General features: G+C 35.8%; 1 long non-coding RNA gene across 1 annotated transcript; it reads left to right on the forward strand.

The window, feature by feature from the left end:
* Positions 1-474: 474 nt before the first annotated feature.
* On the forward strand, positions 475-2217 carry LOC141615200 (uncharacterized). Its single transcript, XR_012529705.1, has 4 exons — positions 475-701; positions 1115-1155; positions 1267-1750; positions 1887-2217. It is a non-coding gene; the product is annotated as an uncharacterized LOC141615200 (long non-coding RNA).
* The last annotated feature ends 4408 nt before the right edge of the window (positions 2218-6625 follow it).

Below are 6625 nucleotides of genomic sequence, written 5' to 3' on the forward strand. Positions count from 1 at the left end.
CTGATAATAGAATTTAGATGCTGCGATTGTGCTCTTGTTGCTCAGAGTTTGCCAGTTTGCCATATTGCTGAGTAGAGTAGCAGACAATATCTGGAGCAGTCATCATCGTCATACTCACTACTCAGTTCTGCATTTCTCTTCATCTGCTATGTGCACTGCCAACTAAGTAAGTGGACAGTCTAGTAAACATGTCGCTTCAAATCGTATGTCTATTTGCTTGTTATAGGCACTCCCAACTTTTGACAATACTTTACTCTCAGTTCTCACGTTTCAACTGAAAAATGTGATTATTAAGCTAATCACTTATCACTTGATGCACTATATGATCCATACCTCTTAGTCTATTAATAATCTGTTTTTTATGAATTGAACTAGGTGCAACATGACAAAGCATATGTATTTTGACGCAGAATCCAAAGACAACCACTCTAAAACTCAACAAACATTTATTCATGTGAAGAAGGCATATAATCTCTTACACTTGATCTTTGAAGTCGTCACTGGCCATACGGATGTCCACAACGACTCAATTCCCCTTATAACAGATTCACCCCTGTGAGTGATATTCTTTTGAGGTTGAGCAAAGGTTGATTGTCTTTATAAAATTGCAGATTTGTGACATGGTGGCTGTGGCTCGTATTATTAAAGCAACTCTTGTGATTCCAGAACTCGATAAAAGATCATTTTGGCAAGACTCGGAGGTATCTCAGTTTTTGCATTATTATTCCATATTTATACTATGCCTCATTGAGTAATTTGGCTTAAGACAGGGCACGACTTTATCCGTCTGATGAGGCTTTTTTTCATAATATATGGCAGCAACCTTTCAGATGTTTCATTATGATTAGTTTTTCTGAGTCAATGAGATAACACAAAGCCTGATTGTTATGAGTAAAAAGATGATGATGCTTTGAGTAAAAAGAATGGATTATTTTCAGTTCATTTAACTAACCTCCTCTGTTGTTCAAACCCCTCTTTCGAGCTATATCAAGTGTCATTTAGGTTGTTTAAATTTTGTTGTTTCGTGGTTTAATTGCCGAGATTTTGATGTGTTCCATGAAATTGGCGGTTTTGAGAATAGTATTCTTATCAGTCTTCTTTTTTCCCTTTTCAGGAAGCTCTTGTTACCATATATGCATCCATCCACATTCCTTTGTAAGTTTGTATGAACAAATCTCTCCACAATAGTTGGCAGCTAATAGCTTATCATAATATCTATTTGTGAGTGGTTTGTCATATTGACATTGTGACCTTGTAAATTTGCAGTGTAATGCTAAAGCTTTGAGGATTCAGGCTAATCAGCGGAAACTCATGGGTGGGATAAGGATATGATCAGATGTATGTTGATTCGTCCTCTTTATTGCGTTTGTTAAACGCTGATTGGATGACGGGGTTGTCATGAATTGAACTATCGTCTATCAAAATCAATTTGACACGGTATAGTTAATGACATTTTTTGTATTTGGTTGGTTTAGTATGTTTTCTTTTCTGTTCATCTGGAGCTAATTTTTGGTGTGTATGTCACACACCTGCTGGCTGCTGCATCAGAATGTTGGTGCAGGTTCGTTGTACACTTGGTTTGCTTGCCTTATTAGTATCAGCACTGGGGTAGAATGTTGATACTGGTTCTTTAAGATTTTTTTTTTAACATTGGTGTTTTAATTATAGTCTTCTAAATGTTCCAACAATGTATCAGTCCCACCAGTCGCTCAAGCCACTTCGCTTGTTTGATGGCAGTAAATACTTACAGGTACTTATTACGATATTGGGAACATAATTATTTATTTATTCTTTTTCATTTTCACCTATAATTATAAAATATAGACAAACAATCAAACATCTTGGTGATAATTTGTTGAATGCTCATGTCAATACTTCATTTGCAGGCTGGTACCATATCAGAGCACCTTTTACAATGGCCCCTTCTACATGTGCCTTTCGTCATTGCAGATGCAACAACATTAATACAGGCAAGTGTTGTTTAAGTCTTTCCCCTTGGACTCTCATTAGTCTTTTTATTGAGTTTGCATTTTGATGTGACCATTGATTCACTAGTTTTTCTCATTTGGGTGTGATAAGCTAAAATAGATGGAAAATCATCCTCATCAACATTAATGTTAAAACTTAGCTCATTTTTTACTAACTAACGATTTTGCAGTATAGATTAGGACATACGATGCTCCTCGACTTTTCTGCTCCTCACATTCAGGTGAGTGTATTGCTTTGCTAGTAGATGTGATACTTAAAATACAATAATGTATGTGTCTCGTTAGTTATATAGGATCTTCTATGTTGATATTTTGTTTTCTCCATTCAGGTGAGTGTATTGCTTTGCTAGTAGATGTGATACTTAAAATACAATAATGTATGTGTCTCGTTAGTTATATAGGATCTTCTATGTTGATATTTTGTTTTCTCGTTAACTTTGTTGTGTTGAACCAAATTCTCTTGGTAATATGCCCAATGGGAGATGACCAAATCTGAGGCTGCCAAGTAGTCTTGTCTCTTCAGCCTTTTTTTTTTTTTTTTTAAATAATTAGTCAATTTACATATCAGTTTATATTTTTGTATAGGTTAGTCGTCTAAGTAAATTTGACACATTATGTAGATGAAATTTTTTTGTAATTGGCTTTGGATAACCGATTGATTGTATACAGATATTTTTTTGTTGATTATGGAATCATTTTGCATTGTCATCATGTGTACGACTAATATGGGCAATAGCGTAATATTTTTTTTTTTATAAAAAATACTAATTATAGACATCGGATTTTTGTAAAAAACTGATGTCCATTGATCAAATAGACATCGGTTTTCCTAAAAATTCGATGTCCATTGATCAAATAGGCATCAGTTTTCCTAAAAATCCGATGTCCATTAATCATATAGACATCAGTTTTCCTAAAAATCCGATGTGCAAATTTTAATGGACATCGGTTTAAAATCCGATGTCCATTAATCCACAATGGACATGACCAAACTCTACATCGGTTGTGTATCCGATGTCTATATAGCGAAAAGTCCGATGTCCATCACAAGTTTTGTAGTAGTGTAGATAGAGGAAAAAGAAAAGGAAGATTGGCAAGGCTTAATTGAGGCATAAAGCATGTTTTGTGAGATGAGATGAGTGGTTTGATTGTGTGTTGAGTAATGTAAAAGTAAGTGAATATGGGCAAAGGGCGATGTAAGTTTATGGAACGTGAGAATGAAAGAATGAAATGAGAGACGCATATGGTGGTAACTTTGGATGTTTAAGGATTATGAAGGGAGGTAGTTATCACTCGGTTGGTTAAGAATATATGTAATGAAAAAGTCGTTATAGGTAAATGGAAAGTAATGGTGTATTAAGAGCTTAGATTGAGTTATGCAGCGATGTGGATTTGTGGATTGAGATTTAGTTTGGGAATTTGGTTATCAAGAGGTGGAACTGATGTGTGATTTCCTTGGGCAGTTAGTAGTATGAAATGAGTTTTGGGATTAAAAAAAAAAAACGAGATGGAGTTGACTGACCGTGTAGATTGATTGGTGATAAGTGAGAGTGATAACATGATACGAGAAGATCCATGGTAAGGAAGAGTGAGATAATATCGATAAGAAATAATGGGATTTGAGTTTTGGAGCAATGAGAAGGTAATCGGAGCACTAAAGAGTTAGGAAGAAGTAATAAGGAGTTTTATGGTTAATTGATTTTGTCGAGTGTAAAAGAAAAGAATGAGGGGAGTAAAACTAGGAAAATGTTGACCGGAGTTATGTGATATAGAGGTAAGGAGTCGTCGAGATGTGTGATACCAATCACGAGGATGTTAGTTAATGGTTATATAGGAGTTTCGGGATAACATGATTAGTCTTGAGTTTTAAGGAATTAAGGAAAGTAAGAAGTTGGTAGAATATCTGCATGATATGAGATTTTGGTGGAGAGTTAGATGATGATACAATTAAGGATAGTATTGGGAAGAATGTTGAGGTAATTTTGTTGATGAATTTGATGTTCGTTGTTTGGGATGTTAACCAAAGATGGGAAAGAAATCGTGATGTTTAGAGATGAGTGTAGGAGGTTTGATGTGCGGACAGTGGTAGTGTTATGGTTTGTGACTAGTGGTTAAGGGTGATGGTATATTAGAAAGGTAGCAATTCTAAAGAGGTTGATTTTGTAGAGACCAGATTGATATATATGGTTGTGAGAGAGTATAAGATGTGGTTATATGAGGCGGTTGTTAGTAGTTGAGTATTAATGGCATGGTTACAATTGGCAGAGGGTGATGGATATGCGAATGGGAGAATATGTTATGAGGGGTATACGAGTTAAGCTCGGGGGAGAGGTAACTTTTATCAGGTGGTAAATTACGTGATCAGGATTGACTAGTTGGATGTGATTACGGGTCTATGATGTGTATAAATGTTTGTGTGAGGTTTTGACCTCACAAGAAGTGGTATTGTGTGATAATTATAAAGTTGTTATCTGAATTTTTTTCTATATGTTGAGTACAGTAACCTAACTGAACGAGAAAAAAAAGGGGTAATAATTTGATTGATCTGGCATGGTTAGTTATAATTGTATGTGTATTTATAATACATGTGTATTCCGTGAAATGGTAGGAATGATGTTCATGAGGTGCTTATCCATTTATTCATATAATATGTTGCGTTGTGATTTAGTAAAGTGGATTTGAGTAAGTTTTCTTGTCCGAAAAGTTATTTCCGAGTCAGTGTTTATGGAATTGTATGTAGTTGTGATGTCTATCGATGTGGTTGTCGTGCCTCGGGTGGTGATCCGGGCACGGTACGTAGTGTTGTGATGCGGGTATTTTCGCACTGCGGTTTGGCTGTTGGTGGCGGTGTTGTGATGCCGTCACTGGTTGTGGTGGAGTAGGCGAGATGATTATGATACGAGTTTTCGAAAGTACATACCAGTTATACATAGATTGTTGTTTTGTTTGCTGCTGTTCCTTGTGAGTTTTGGTTGAACATGTAGATTGTTGTTTTGTTTGTTGATGTTTCTTACTAGTTTGGGAATGAGGGTAGCATATGATATGAAAGAGAGTTGTATATGTTTTCGTTGTTATCATGGTGTAGTCATATTCCGTTGATGAGACACAGTTGTCAGAAGTCGTTACAATACATTTGATCTTGTTGTAGATCATGGCAGGTGCGATAATGATCTGAAAGCTGCAGGTGGTTCATAATGTTTCGTTGAGACAGTGAGTGTAGGGTGTTGGGAATTAGTGTCATGTTAAGTTATGTAAGAGTTTTGCGGTAATGAAAGAAAAGAACTTGAGGGTCTAGTGAGAGTGTGCGTAATAATTATGAATTGTGAGTTATGAGTATGGATATGGTGCACGTATAGAGGATTATGTCGTTTTGGCGATAATAGGAAATAAGTGAAGTTTTGGGTTAAGCTAAGGATTTTGTGGTATAGGTTAGGTGGTGTACCGAATGAATTGAGGGATGAGAAATGTTTAAGTAAGAGAACCTTGGATATATGATTAGCGAGTGTTTAGATTATAGGCGGTTATCTATGACATGTGATGGTGATGAGAATAATGAGAAGATATAACTAAGGATATAGTATTAGTGAGTTACGAGGACGTAACATTTATCTTAAGAAGAGTAGGATGCGATAAAAGAGAGTTTGATGATTGTGCATGTCGTAGTATAATTCGAAGTAGAGTGTTGGTGTAGCATAAAGAATGAAGTTGTATATATTGTGGTTGATGTTGTTAAAAGGCCATGGCCGTGCTTGTAGTAGTGTGATGTTTAGGAGTGTGAGAATATTTCACTAGTGTTGACAGTTGGATGATGAGGTTATGAGTGTGAGTAAACTTCGAGGACGAAGTTCCTTTTAATGGTGGTAGAATGTAACATTCCGTTTGATGTCTATGAGTGTCTTGATATTAGATTTGGTAGTGGATGATATATTAAGGAGCTAGCAGCGTTAGTGGATGGTAGTTGGTAGTGTATGGAGTTAGTGTCGGGAGAGTTTACGATGTAGTTGATACGACATCGTGAGCGATGTGTGGAGGTAGGAATAGTTGGTGGAGTTGGTGTTAAGAGTTCATTGATACCGTCGTTTTGTATCAAAATTAAATTTATAATCCAAACTAAAACTATAGCTAGTGATAGTAAGGGTCGAACCACAGAGAGACAAGATCAATTATATTTGCTAATTTTTAATCTATTGAAGTAACAATTAAATGGGGGTTTTGAATTTGTTTGATTCTAGATACTAATTGACAAAATAAGAAGTTTCTCAAATAAGATAAAAGAGAGATCAGGAACTTCGGTTCACCATGGCTAAGGTCAGGTCAAGAAGATAGCAGAATAAGATAAAACGGTCTCAGGGAACATGAGCAAATCTTTCGATCAATGCTCAAATTTAACCTTACAGTCTTCTAATTCCCTAGAATTTCTCAAAGCTGTCGCTCAAAGGAAATTCCAAAACTAATGAAAATCCTACCTACTAATCTTTCAATCTAGTAAGACGGGCTTATCATAAGGTAATAAGATCGATACGGAAGAAATCATACTAACAAAATCAGCCCTAATTTACGCCATGGCTCACCTCGTTCCCAATCAAGATAATTAGCTATGCATGATTAAAACTATAACAATTGCAAAATTGAAGGCA

Source organism: Silene latifolia, chromosome 11 (genome assembly GCF_048544455.1).
Source record: "Silene latifolia isolate original U9 population chromosome 11, ASM4854445v1, whole genome shotgun sequence".
NCBI lineage: Eukaryota > Viridiplantae > Streptophyta > Magnoliopsida > Caryophyllales > Caryophyllaceae > Silene > Silene latifolia.